Raw genomic sequence first — 13,676 nt, 5'->3', positions numbered from 1 at the left:
CTAAGAAAACAGTATCTCTCTAACCCCCAAATAAAACTTTTCATTTGAATAAATAGTTTACTGTTATAGACTTTGAACTATTAGTCTATAAATATTTACATTTAATAATTGGGCACAATATTTTAAAATATGTATAAATACTCACTGTTTTATGTGAAGTCCTTCAGTGTAATTTCCAAAAGTCCTGCATAGTGTAGGCTTGTAGCAATCTTTTAAAGGAGCCTTTTCCAAGGCCCATTCTCCTACAGTCTTGAATGTAGCTGAATTTCAAAAATACTCTCTTCACATCAGTTGAGTGAGGTGGGACACTGAGGATGCGAGAGGCAGCACAGCTCAAAGTTGGAAAGTCAGTGTGGTGGATTTTCCAGAATTCAAGAGAAATGATGGAGTGGCTGTCCAGGGAAAGCATTGCCATGTAGGCGTGAAATTCACTTTCTAGTTTTTAACTTTCTTCATTAGAAGCCCCAAAGGGGCAGATTATATGAGCATACTCTTTAAATTTATCAGCTGAGGCCACACTTTTACAATAAGGGTCAAACATCACAACGACTTTCCAGAGTGATGATTCACTGTGAAAAGCTTCAGGGGACATAGTGTGAATGACAGTAACTTTCCGCTACTTTGACAGCTCTTCGTAAAAACGTATGAAAGCTTTTGCGAGGTTGTCCTGCTCAGTGACTGACAACATAGACATGAAAAGATTTGTTTTTTTCTGGAATTTCCCCAGATGTGCTTTTGTGAGAAATTTCTGCAGAGATATTGTTAACCAGAATGCCATACACCTCTGTATTAGAAAATGTGCCATCTGTTAAAGAATTGGATTCCAATTTCTTCAGTGCTTCATGTAGTGGTTGAAATGTTTCAATCAGGAATTCGAGTTTTGTACAGAGGCTTTGCCTAATTTCTTGAGTAACTGCTTGAGATTTCAGCTTTTTGGCTTTTGCACTGTTGAACTCTTTGTGGTCTAAAAGTCACATTAAGACTACCCATGCCTTCTGAACATTCTGTACAGCCAAATACATACTAAACTATCCTGTTGGTACAACTGAAACTGGAATGCTGCGTTCAAACGCAATCTCTTTGCAAACATCATAGAAGTGTGGGGTTGTTGGTTTTTTGTTTTGTTTTTTTTCTTTTTCTTTTTCTTCACTTGAATGCTTGAAAACATCCAGCATCTATTACAAAGTTTTTTCAAATCATGCATTTTGGGAACACCTGCTCAATGAGACAGAAACCTGCAGCAGGTGAGCTGGGCAAGACAAAAGAAAGCAATTCAGATTTTTTTATTCAGCTTTACATTTTGTGTGAACTTCACACAGTAAGAAACAGAGTTGGAATTCACTGTTGCTACATCCTTCCAAGTAAGTGCATATTCATTTAAAGTTTTACAGACACAAGCTGACTCTACAAACTCAAAATCTGCCAAAATGAGTGCAGGGTTCTCCACACAAAATCAAAAAATGAAAACAACCGTACTTGAACTTGCACTGGTGCCGGAATGGAAAAGAAGGGGGACACCAGGGGAGAATGTCATTACTTGTCCTCGTTTGAATACTACATGGTAAGAGCTTGATTCTGCTCCTTTTGAAGTTGATAACCAAATTTCTATTGACTTCCATGGGAGCAGGAACTAGCCTCAAGTTGGACAGTGAGGCAGCATGGCTTTTGAAAGATTCTTTGGCTATAAAGCACGATTGGTGTTGGCTTGTTTGTTAAATTGTGAATTTCCAATATGGTGCTCCAATGCCAGAGACATAGATTAGGTTTCTTTTGCTGTGTTTGTACAGCAGGAAATAGAAGTCTTGGTTTCAGAAAACCACTCAAGAGAATCCTTTGGAAGAGTTATTGAGCGGCTGCTTGGAGCAAGCTGCTAGAATGGAATCTTGTCTTAAACAGACTAAACAAGGCATTGTTCCCTCGTATTACAGAGGGATTTAACCTATGTTTATGCTGTTAAAACGTCTTTTTATTTTGATCTGCAAATGTGAAGTTAATTTGACCTACCAGAACAACAGAAAACTAATCACAGTTAGTTCTTAACGTACATTTTGTTTTTCAACTGGAACATTTTGCATAGAAGGTTTGGAGCCTGATTCCACAGTGTGCTGAACACATTCAACCCCCAGTGACACAAGAAGTGTTCAGTGCCTTGTAGCCCTGACTTTTTCACAAAACCTTTAGAATTAGAGGCAGCAACTCTTTTCTTGGTAGGTGGGAAGGGTCATAAGTTGAAGGAGACCGATGTACGTGGAGTACTAATTTTAATTACCTATTTCAGAAACATCTGTACCTGTCATAACTATAAAGGGAAGGGTAACAGCTGTCCTGTGTACAGTACTATAAAATCCCTCCTGGCCAGAGACTCCAAAATCCTTTTCCCTGTAAAGGGTTAAGAAGCTCAGGTAACCTGGCTGGCATCTGACCTAAAGGACCAATAAGGGGACAAGATACTTTCAAATCTTGGGGGGTGAAAGCTTTTGTTTGTGCTCTTTGTTTTGGGAGTCGTTCGCTCTTGGGACTGAGAGGGACCAGACATCAATCCAGGTTCTCCACATCTTTCTAAACAAGTCTCTCCTATTTCAAACTTGTAAGTAAATAGCCAGGCAAGGCGTGTTAGTTTTCTCAACTTGTAAATGTACCTTTTACTAGAGTGTTTATCTTTGTTTGCTATACTTTGAACCTGAGGCTAGAGGGAGGTCCTCTAAGCTCTTTAAGTTTGATTACCCTGTAAAGTTATTTTCCATACTGATTTTACAGAGATGATTTTTACCTTTTTCTTTAATTAATAGCCTTCTTTTTAAGAACCTGATTGATTTTTCCTTGTTTTTAGATCCAAGGGGGTTGGATCTGTATTCACCAGGAGTTGGTGAAAGGAAGGAGGAGGGATGGTTAATTTCTCCTTGTTTTAAGATCCCAGGGGGGTTTGAACTGTATTCACCAGGAGTTGGTGGGAGAAGGAGGGGGAATGGTTCATTTCTCCCTGCTTTAAGATCCAAGGGGTTTGGATCTGTATTCACCAGGGAATTGGTGAAGAGTTTCTCAAGGCTTCCCAGGGAAGGGAATCCATTTGGGAATGGTGGCAGCGGACCAGATCTAAGCTGGTAGTTAAGCTTAGAAGTCTTCATGCAGGCCCCCACATTTGTACCCTAAAGTTCAAATCAGTACAGTACCTCAAAAAAGCATCTTAATTTTTGTGAGATGATGTAGAGATAAATGAAGGAAGAACTCTATCAGCCTGATAGGACATGCTTAATTGAGGGAGAAATTGAATGAGAGGGGAAATGCAGCACTCCCTATGTTGACAGTACCGAATGTGGTGATGGTTTAAAAAAATACATGGGAATTACAAGAGATCAACCTTTGTTAACATCACTACAAGAGAAGGCTAAGCAGTAATGGGACAAAAGTATTGTGTGGCTGTCACCCAAGAAAAGGCATATTCCTTCAGTTTGTATTAGATATAAAGTCTAATCTGAGATGTGAGACCGGGCAATTTTGTTTGTTTCTGTATGCTGTCCAAGAGAGAGTGCTAAATAACACATGCTTCCTGGCTAACTATGTCAACATTGGCAATGTCTTGACAGGAAAAGTGGTTGAGTTTAGTTAACATATGCTAGTTAAACTCATTGAAAATGGTATTTAGGAGCCTGTCACTTAGTGGTTTTGAAAATTTTGCACCAGTTACTTGGTCAAACTGCAGCTTAAGCTTCTTTCTGGGCTAGAACGTGAGCTAAAACCAAGCTAATGGTGTTACTCTGCAGCTACAGTAGGAAGTCTACCCTACAAAGTTTTTGTTGGCATAGCTATGTTGGTCAGCGGGGGGGGGAGACTCTCTCTTGGCAGACATTGCTAGGGCAGCAAAACCTCAAGTCTAATGTTGTTTGGGGAGGTGGTATTACTATACCAGCAGAAAAATTCCTCCTGTTGGCATAACCTGCATCTACACTAGAGGCTCTGCAAAGCATTGATAGAGTAGACAAGGCCTAAGGCCTTCTACTCAAGACAAAGCCATAGTGAGGAAAAAGATTTACAGCTTTTTATGGAGAGAGGGAGAGAGATAAAACTCTATCCTATTGGGTAGCTGTAAAGCAGCTCTGCATTAGGAAGAGTGCCCTTTGTATTGAAATACCTCCCCCTCTCCCCCCCAAAAAAAAAGAAAGAAAGAAAAAAGTTCCCAGTTTTAGAGATCAGTTTTAAAAGGCAATATTTCTGTTCCTTTACTGTGCTAGACCAGATCAGCCAGAGCAAGGAACAAATATGTTCCTTGTTAAACAGCTAACAAAATCATCCAAAGCACAGGACTTGGTAGCTGAAGTACCCCATCACCACCCAGACATCTGTTAGGAAAATAACATAGCAAGGCAATTATCCAATAAGTTCTTGGAATGTATTGGAGACAATTTTTTATTTCAGAAGGAGGAGACAGCTGCCAGGGGAGAAGCTGTTCTAGATTTGATTTTGACGAATAGGGAGGAACTGGTTGAAAATTTGAAAGTGGAAGACACCTTGAGTGAAAGTGATCATGAAATGATTGAATTAATGTTTCTAAGGAATGTTAGGAGGGAGAGCAGCAAAATAAAGACAATAGATTTCAAGAAGGCAGACTTTAGCAAACTCAGGGAGTTGGTAGGTAAGATTACATGGGAATAGAGTGACCAGATGTCCTGATTTGATAGGGACAGTCCCGATACTTGAGGCTTTGTCTTAGATAGGCACCTATTACACCCCATCCCCTGTCCCAATTTTTCATACTTGCTGTCTGGTCACCCTACATCGGAAGTAAGTCTAAAGGGAAAAACAATAGAAGACAGTTGGCAGTTTTTCAATGGGACATTAAGGGCACAAGAGCAAACTATCCAAAAGCATAGGAAAGATAGGAAGTATGACAAGAGACCACCTTGGCTTAACCAGGAGATCTTCAATGATCTAAAAATCAAAAATGAGTCCTACAAAAAGTGGAAACTAGGTCAAAGTAGAAGGATGAATATAAACAAATAACACAAGTATGTAGGGACAAAATTAGAAAGGCCAAAGTACAAAATGAGATCAAATTAGCTAGACACAAAGGATAACCAGAAAACATTCTACAAATATATTAGAAGTAAGAGGAAGACCAAGGATAAGGTAGGCCCGTTACTCAATGAGGGAGGAAAAAACAATGACAGAAAATGTGGAAATGGCAGAGGTGCTTAATGACTTTTTTGTTTTGGTTTTCACCAAGAAGGTCGGTGGTGTTTGGATGTCTTAATGTAGTGAATGCCAGTGAAAATGAGGGAAGATCAGAAAAGGCTAAAATAGGGAAAGAAGCTAAAAATTACTTGGACAAATTAGATGTCTTCAAGTCACCAGAGCCTGATGAAATGAATCCTTGAGTACTCAAGGAGCTGACTGAGGAGATATTTGAGTCATTAGTGATTATCTTTGAAAAGTAATAGAAGATGGGAGAGATTCCAGAAGACTGGAAAAGGGCAAATATAGTGCCCATCTATAAAAAGGGAAATAAGGACAACCCAGAGAATTATAGACCAGTCAGATTAACTTCTGTACCCAGAAAGATAATGGAGCAAATAAATAAGTAATCAGTTTACAAACATCTAGAAGATAATAAGGTGATCGGTAACAACCAGCATTGATTTGTCAAGAACAAATCATGTCAAACCAACTTGATAGCTTTCTTTGACAGGGTAACAAGCCTTGTGGATGGCGGGGGGGGAGAAGTGGTAGACTTGGTATATCTTGACTTTAGTAAAGTTTTTGATTCTGTCTCGCATGACCGTCTCATAAACAAACTAGGGAAATGCAGCCTAGATGGAACTACTATAAGGTGGGTGCAAAACTGGTTGGAAAACCATTCCCAGAGAGTAGTTATCAGTGGTTCACAGTCATGCTGGAAGGGCATAATGAGTGGGGTCCCACAGGAATCCGTTCTGGGTCCGGTTCAGTTCAGTATCTTCATCGATGATTTAGATAATGGCATACAGAGTACACTTACAAAGTTTGTGGACGATACCAAGCTGGGTGGGGTAGCAAGTGCTTTGGAGGTTAGGATTAAAATTCAAAATTATCTAGACAAACTGGAGAAATGGTCTGAAGTAAATAGGATGAAATTCAATAAGGACAAATGCAAAGTACTCCACTTAGGAAGGAACAATCAGTTGCACACATATAAAATGGGAAATGACTGCCTAGGAAGGAGTATTGCGGAAAGGGATCTGGGGGCATAGTGGACCACAAGATAAATATGAGTCAACAGTGTAACGCTGTCGCAAAAAAAGCGAACATCATTCTGGGATGTATTAGCAGGAACTATTTATCCTAGTGAGGCAAATAGAAAGGAGCATAAACGCTGCCAAATTAAGTGCAAGAATGTAATAAGAAAAGCCAAAGAGGAGTTTGAAGAACTGCTAGCCAAAAACTCCAAAGGTAATAACAAAATGTTTTTTAAATACATGAGAAGCAGGAAGCCTGCTAAACAACCAGTGGGGCCCCTTGATGATCGAGATACAAAAGGAGCGCTTAAAGACGATAAAGTCATTGCGGAGAAACTAAATGGATTCTTTGCTTCAGTCTTCATGGCTGAGGATGTTAGGGAGATTCCCAAACCTGAGCTGGCTTTTGTAGGTGACAAATATGAGGAACTGTCATGGATTGAAGTGTCACGAGGGGAGGTTTTGGAATTAATTGATAAACTTAACATTAACAAGTCACCGGGACCAGATGGCATTCACCCAAGAGTTCTGAAAGAACTCAAATGTGAAGTTGCGGAACTGTTAACTAAGGTTTGTAACCTGTCCTTTAAATCGGCTTCTGTACCCAATGATTGGAAGTTAGCTAATGTAACGTCAATATTTAAAAAGGGCTCTAGAGGTGATCCCGGCAATTACAGACCGGTAAGTCTAACGTCTGCACCGGGCAAATTAGTCGAAACAATAGTTAAGAATAAAATTGTCCGACACATAGAAAAACATAAACTGTTGAGCAATAGTCAACATGGTTTCTGTAAAGAGAAATCGTGTCTTACTAATCTATTAGAATTCTTTGAAGGGGTCAACAAACATGTGGACAAGGGGGATCCAGTGGACATGGTGTATTTAGATTTCCAAAAAGCCTTTGACAAGGTCCCTCACCAAAGGCTCTTATGTAAATTAAGCTGTCATGGGATAAAAGGGAAGGTCCTTTCATGGATTGAGAACTGGTTAAAAGACAGGGAACAAAGGGTAGGAATAAATGGTAAATTCTCAGAATGGAGAGGGGTAACTAGTGGTGTTCCCCAAGGGTCAGTCCTCGGACCGATCCTATTCAACTTATTTATAAATGATCTAGAGAAAGGGGTAAACAGTGAGGTGGCAAAGTTTGCAGATGATACTAAACTGCTAAAGATAGTTACGTCCAAAGTAGACTGTGAAGAACTTCAAAAAGATCTCACAAAACTAAGTGATTGGGCAACAAAATGGCAAATGAAATTTATTGTGGATAAATGTAAAGTAATGCACTTTGGAAAAAATAACCCCAATTATACATACAATATGATGGGGGCTAATTTAGCTACAACAAGTCAGGAAAAAGATCTTGGAGTCATCGTGGATAGTTCTCTGAAAATGTCACGCAGTGTGCAGAGGCGGTCAAAAAAGCAAACAGGATGTTAGGAATCATTAAAAAGGGGATAGAGAATAAGACTGAGAATATATTATTGCCCTTCTATAAATCAATGGTACGCCCTCATCTCGAATACTGTGTACAGATGTGGTCTCCTCATCTCAAAAAAGATATACTGGCACTAGAAAAGGTTCAGAAAAGGGCAACTAAAATGATTAGGGGTTTGGAACGGGTCCCATATGAGGAGAGATTAAAGAGGCTAGGACTCTTCAGCTTGGAAAAGAGGAGACTAAGGGGGGATATGATAGAGGTATATAAAATCATGAGTGATGTGGAGAAAGTGGATAAGGAAAAGTTATTTACTTATTCCCATAATACAAGAACTAGGGGTCACCAAATGAAATTAATAGGCAGCAGGTTTACAACAAATACAAGGAAGTTCTTCTTCATGCAGCGCATAGTCAACTTGTGGAACTCCTTACCTGAGGAGGTTGTGAAGGCTAGGACTATAACAGAGTTTAAAAGAGAACTGGATAAATTCATGGTGGTTAAGTCCATTAATGGCTATTAGCCAGGATGGGTAAGGAATGGTGTCCCTAGCCTCTGTTTGACAGAGGATGGAGATGGATGGCAGGAGAGAGATCACTTGGTCATTGCCTGTTAGGTTCACTCCCTCTGGGGCACCTGGCATTGGCCACTGTTGGTAGACAGGATACTGGGCTAGATGGACCTTTGGTCTGACCGGGTACGGCCTTTCTTATGTTGTAAGCAAGACACAAGAAGTAATTCTTCCACTCTACTCTGCGCTGATTAGGCCTTAACTGGAGTATTGTGTCCAGTTCTGGGTGCCACATTTCAGGAAGAATGTGAACAAATTGGAGAGAGTCCAGAGAAGAGCCACAAAAATGATTAAAGGTCTAGAAAACATGACCTATGAGAGAAGATTGAAAAAATTGAAAAAAATTGGGTTTGTTTAATCTGGAAAAGAGAAGACTGAAAGGGGACATGATAACCGTTTTCAAGTATGTAAAAGATTGTTACAAGGAGGAGGAAGAACAATTGTTTTTCTTAACCTCTGGGGATAGGATAAGAAGCAATGGGCTTAAATTGCAGCAAGGGCGGTTTAGGTTGGACATTAGGAAAAACTTCCTAACTGTCAGGGTGGTTAAGCACTGGAATAAATTGCCTAGGGAGGTTATGGAGTCTCCATCACTGGAGATTTTTAAGAGCAGGTGAGACAAACACCTATTGGGAATGGTCTAGATAATATTAGTCCTGCCACGAGTGCAGGGGACTGGACTAGATGACCTCGCAAGGTCCCTTCCAGTTCTATGATTCTATGTGACTGTTAAGCTTAAAGCCAGAGAAAAATATCCAGACAACTTTAGAAACTGCATTATAGTTTTTCACAGTATTATACAGTATATTAAAATTCTTCTTTCTAAGGAAACTGTGGTATAGTTACTTATTCTTTCTTTTCATCACTACCACAGCTTCCTGTAAACTGCAATCTCTCTTTGAGATTAAAAATGCACTTACTCATCAACCCTTTTTGCCATACAGATAAGGATCACTGATCTATTTAAAAAAATAGTGGATTTCTAACTCTTCTCATACTGAAAGCAGAGGCATCAGATGAAGTTGTTGGTTTATTTTTTTTAAAGCTTCTTTCAAGAACATGGGGGGGCTTGCTATTTTTAGTCTTTACTAGCTTAAATACCACTTTGATAAAAACAGGCTCAAAATGAGTATTCACAAAAAGTGAAACCAGCAGACTCCCACTCACAGCAAAGCTATAGCCTGCTAATAACTATGCATTTCATCCATCTGTTATGTTCCAGTTTGACATGTTTTCAGCTCATGATTGATTTGGAAAAACAACAATCATTTACTTATTTTTGTGGCCACTTCTTGTGTTTAAAAGAACCCCACAAACAACCTCCTTCCAACCCCGATCTCCCACCCACAACATACATTCTTGACTAGGATGTTCACTGCAATCTGGATTCTAATCTCTTTCTACACTTTGTGTTTGTTCTCTATTTTAGAACTTTTTAATAAAATCCATTTCAACTTCTACACCAGAAGGGGCTGGAATGCATTTCAATTTTTTTTTAAACATTTCTCCCCTTACCTCCCTTATCTTAAAAAAAAAAAAAAAAAAAAAAAAAAAATTCAAGATAAGAAACTGAACATCCTATAAATTGAAACTTGTTTAACACTTGAGTCTGATCAGAAGCAGGCCTTGCATGAGTTATACTGTGTGGCTTAATGTGACTTTTGTCCCTTTCATGTGGATCTGAAGTCAGCACCTGAATTTTACAGATGGAGAAAGTGAGGCAGAGAGGGCACACTGCAGGTCAATGACAGATCTGTGATGAGAACTCTGGAGTAGAGCTTGGCAAAATATTTTGGTCAAAAAATTTTTTTTTCCAGGAAAAGGTGCAGATTCATCAACACAAAATCTTTCATGATTTTATGTCCGTTTCGCCAAATCATTTGTCTCAATCCTCCTCCCTCCACCCCCAATTCGGAAAAAGTTTAAACGTTTTGTTTCAATACTTTTGAAATGTTCAATTTGTTTAGGCTGAAACAACTTCATTTTGTAATTTCCTTCAATTTTACACTTAAAAAAGCAAATATGATTTTTTTTAAAAAAAAAAAAAGCTCAAAATTTGTGGGAAACTTCAAAAACACTCATTTAAAAAAAAAAAAAACAAAAACAAACACACACCTGAAAAGTATTTTTACCTTTTCAGATTAATGTTTGAAAACCAAACATTTTTACTGGAAAATTTTGTTTTAAAACCAGAAAAATTCAACCAAAATGAAAACTTTCTGTTTGAACTTTCAGTTTGGTCACACAATTATTTTGTCAAAATATGATTTTGGTGAAAAAATTGACCAGTAGAATTAAGCCTTCCCCAACTCCTAGGTGGCTATAAGTAGTAGTATAACATTATGTTTGCAGATGAGGAAGCAGAGGGACAGAGAAGTGATTCAGGAAGGAGCTGAGAATAGGACCTACCTGTCCTGTCTTCAGGTGAAGTCAGTAGGAGTGCAGAGTGGAGCCTAGGAGTCTCTACGGTGCTGATGAAGATTGATCAAGAAGAGCTGGCAAGGAGAGCTAATATTTGGCTATTTTGTGGGGTAAAGGCTAAGGTAAGTTCCAACCAAAAAAAAAGTGCTTTTGAAATATGTATTTGTTTCACAGTAGTACATTTGTGTGTCGTATTATTGAAGAGAAGCTTGTAACCCAGTGAAGTGCGTCCTCAAGATCATAACAATTGTAGCTTTTTACTAAATATTGTAACCTCTTAATTCCTTGGGAACTAATTACTTTCTACTAGAGTGGAGAAACTGGATTGTCTCATTTATGCTCCTTAATATGAGACAATAGGAGTAAGGAGCCACTGACTTTAAACATACCTCATCTACTTTTATTTGCAATGGTAAAATGCGGTAATTAGTATAAATAATGCCTAGATTTACTGTCCGTTTCAACAAAAGAACATTGAAATTTTACTTCAATCCTTTTTTGCTGCTGAATACTCTGTTATAAGCTGTTGTGTCTTTGTTGTTTCCAAAATGTCTTTTGGATTGCATGCTTCAAAGAGAGCTTGACCTTCGTTCATTGTAATTACTACAACGACATTTCACAATTCGACACTGGCAAAGTTTAATCTTTACCTTTCTACCATGGAGAATGATCATCTGGTATGTATTGAGGCAAGTACAAAAGGATCAACATAATGCTTTCAGCTCTCAGAGTTGCATATGCGAGAGCGTTGCTGCATTCACTAACTTTTTTCATAACACTAGCTCTGAATGGAACTCACCTGGTACATGGTCAGATTTTCTTTGCAGTGCTTTACCCATAGATGAACTGTCAATTCCTCCTTTACTTTGCCAGTGAGTTTGACCTTTGATGCTTGAGCAAGTAAGGATGATGGTTTTTGAGAGGCTCGCTCTCTCTCTTCAGAGGAGATTTCTCTAGTATCTTATCTAATTCTGTAGTACAATAGTAAGAATCAGTTTCATTACCAGTCTGTCTCATATTCCTTGTTTTCCTCCTTTGGGCCTGCTCCCTTATCATTTGGTTAAGAGTTTTTTGTTTTGGGTTTTGCTTAGTTGTCAGTGATTTAAAAACAAAAACAAAGTGCCATGAATCAGTTGAACTTGCACTTTGGTTTTAATACATGTCAAGGCAATAAAGACCGATCTGCTGGCAATGTGTCATACCTTTTTGAGCTTCGTGTTTAATTGCCAGGAGGCTCTGTAGCAGAAATTGGCTTTGTAGATGCTGGCAAATGACATCAACTTTGGCTCTCGACTGTTTGCTTTCAGCCTGCCAGCCTTGCAAGCCTCATGTTCAACATCTGTTGTGTGGCCTTGTGAAGATTTAAGCCCATGTTATGGGTTCATATCGTATTTTAATGACTTAAAGGGAGCAAAAGTCCTTCACTGATGGGAATTATCAGAAGAGTGGTGATAGACATCCTCAACTGAATTGAAAAATTTCCTTGACAAACTTCTGCCAGAGAACAAAGACAGCCAGCAGTGACTTTGAGTACATGCTGCTTTCAGCACTGGACTTAAACAGTTGTTCTGCAGTATTATCTGAAGACTACAGTGTTTATCATTAGTAGAGCTTTCCTTCCCCCCACAGTCAGGTGCCCTGATCCCAGCAGGAATCATGGCATAATGTGTAACTGATCTGGCATGTTCCTCATGGAGAAGAATCGTACTCAAATGACCACTTACTTTCTGTTCTCTTTATAAACCATCCCTGAAGATGTATGAATGTACATAGCACCATCTTTCTGGTACTTGGGTTTAAGAATGCTCCAAGCAGAGCAGGTGTCTTTTGGCCTTCTCCAACTCACCTTCCAAGTTCATAGGTCTGTACAAAGTAGAAAAATAATTATCGACTCCTTATTAAAGTTAACAGCTTTCTAGTGAGCTCAGCTGAGGTCACAAATTCCAAGTGCTAAAATTATCTTGTCAGAAGAGCTTAATTGAATTTGAAGGAAAATGTAATAAGAACTTCACATTCCTCTGTAGAATTGTAGCTTCAGAGCTCCATAAAATCTCTCAAATTACTGCACTACAATTCGGCTCTTTAGTTTTTGACTTTCCAAGTATAGTTAGAAATTTCCAGTCTCTTATTAATTGCTTTCCTTTGTTGATGCACTGGACTGCATGCTGCCTTTTGTTTCAGTTCTATTCTCCACCATTTGCCTTCAAGTCGGTTTTAGCTCCATGCAACTTCATATGGAAAAAAGAATTCCTTAATTCTAATTGTACCTTTTGTAGCAAAGTCCTTCTATTTTTGATAGACTTAGCTTCTGGAAAAAGAGTAGAGATGCTTGACTGGTAGGAGGAAAAATATAATTTACTACCTGAAGTAAATTACTGGAAGGAAGGAAATTCTTTATAAACCATTCCTTTAACTCCCACTGCTCCTCCTTTTCGAAAAAGAAGGGGGGAAAAAAATTAATGTATTGGAGAGGTTGAAATCCTTCTACTTCTTATATTGAGACCCTTCCAGACAAGTAGGTTGTACATGCTCATTGCACGTAATCACCATCGAGGGCTAATTGCAACATGCCAAAGAGGTTGTTGTTTGTTCTTTCACCATCTCTTACCCTGTTCCTCTAGCCACATTTACAGAAGCAGTGCTGCAATAAATCCTCTAGCCTACTCTGGTCCTAATTGTCCCCAAGCTGACTAATCATGTTGGCATTACTGAGGGAGCCGATGGTGCTCCAAACCAGCTCCCCTCACAAAATGTAAAGGAGTTCCCAAGTTGAAAAAACATGGCAGAGTGAATTTAATAAGAATTATTAACAAATTAGTCTGTTTTATATTAGGTAATTGGATCACTGACTAAAATACTTTCAATGGTCCCTGATCACAATATTTTTTCCTTTTCCCAAAAAGACAACATACTGTGATCAGGGACAAGTGGTTTCAGAAGAGGTACAGAGGAAGCATAGTCTAATCCAAGGGTCGGCAATATTCGGCACGCGGCTTGCCAGGGTAAGCACCCTGGCGGGCCGGGCCAGTTTTATTTACCT

At 38.9% G+C, this 13,676-nt stretch overlaps 1 protein-coding gene across 7 annotated transcripts in view; it reads left to right on the top strand.

Annotated features, from left to right (window-relative positions):
- The window catches only part of RAB27A (RAB27A, member RAS oncogene family), an 88,000-nt gene that overhangs the window by 22,652 nt on the left and 51,672 nt on the right, over positions 1–13,676 (top strand). For 2 of the 7 annotated variants that reach the window (XM_054043031.1, XM_054043034.1), the window contains exon 2: positions 10,568–10,758. The exons of the other annotated variants lie outside the window; for them this stretch is intronic. The gene's annotated coding sequence lies outside the window, so the exon portion shown is untranslated. The remainder of the gene's footprint in view (positions 1–10,567; positions 10,759–13,676) is intronic. 7 annotated transcript variants of the gene reach the window in all.

This window comes from Malaclemys terrapin, chromosome 10 (genome assembly GCF_027887155.1).
Source record: "Malaclemys terrapin pileata isolate rMalTer1 chromosome 10, rMalTer1.hap1, whole genome shotgun sequence".
In the NCBI taxonomy this organism is placed as follows: Eukaryota; Metazoa; Chordata; order Testudines; family Emydidae; genus Malaclemys; species Malaclemys terrapin.
Note: the sequence above shows the minus strand (reverse complement) of the source record. Positions and strands in the feature narration are given on the sequence as shown.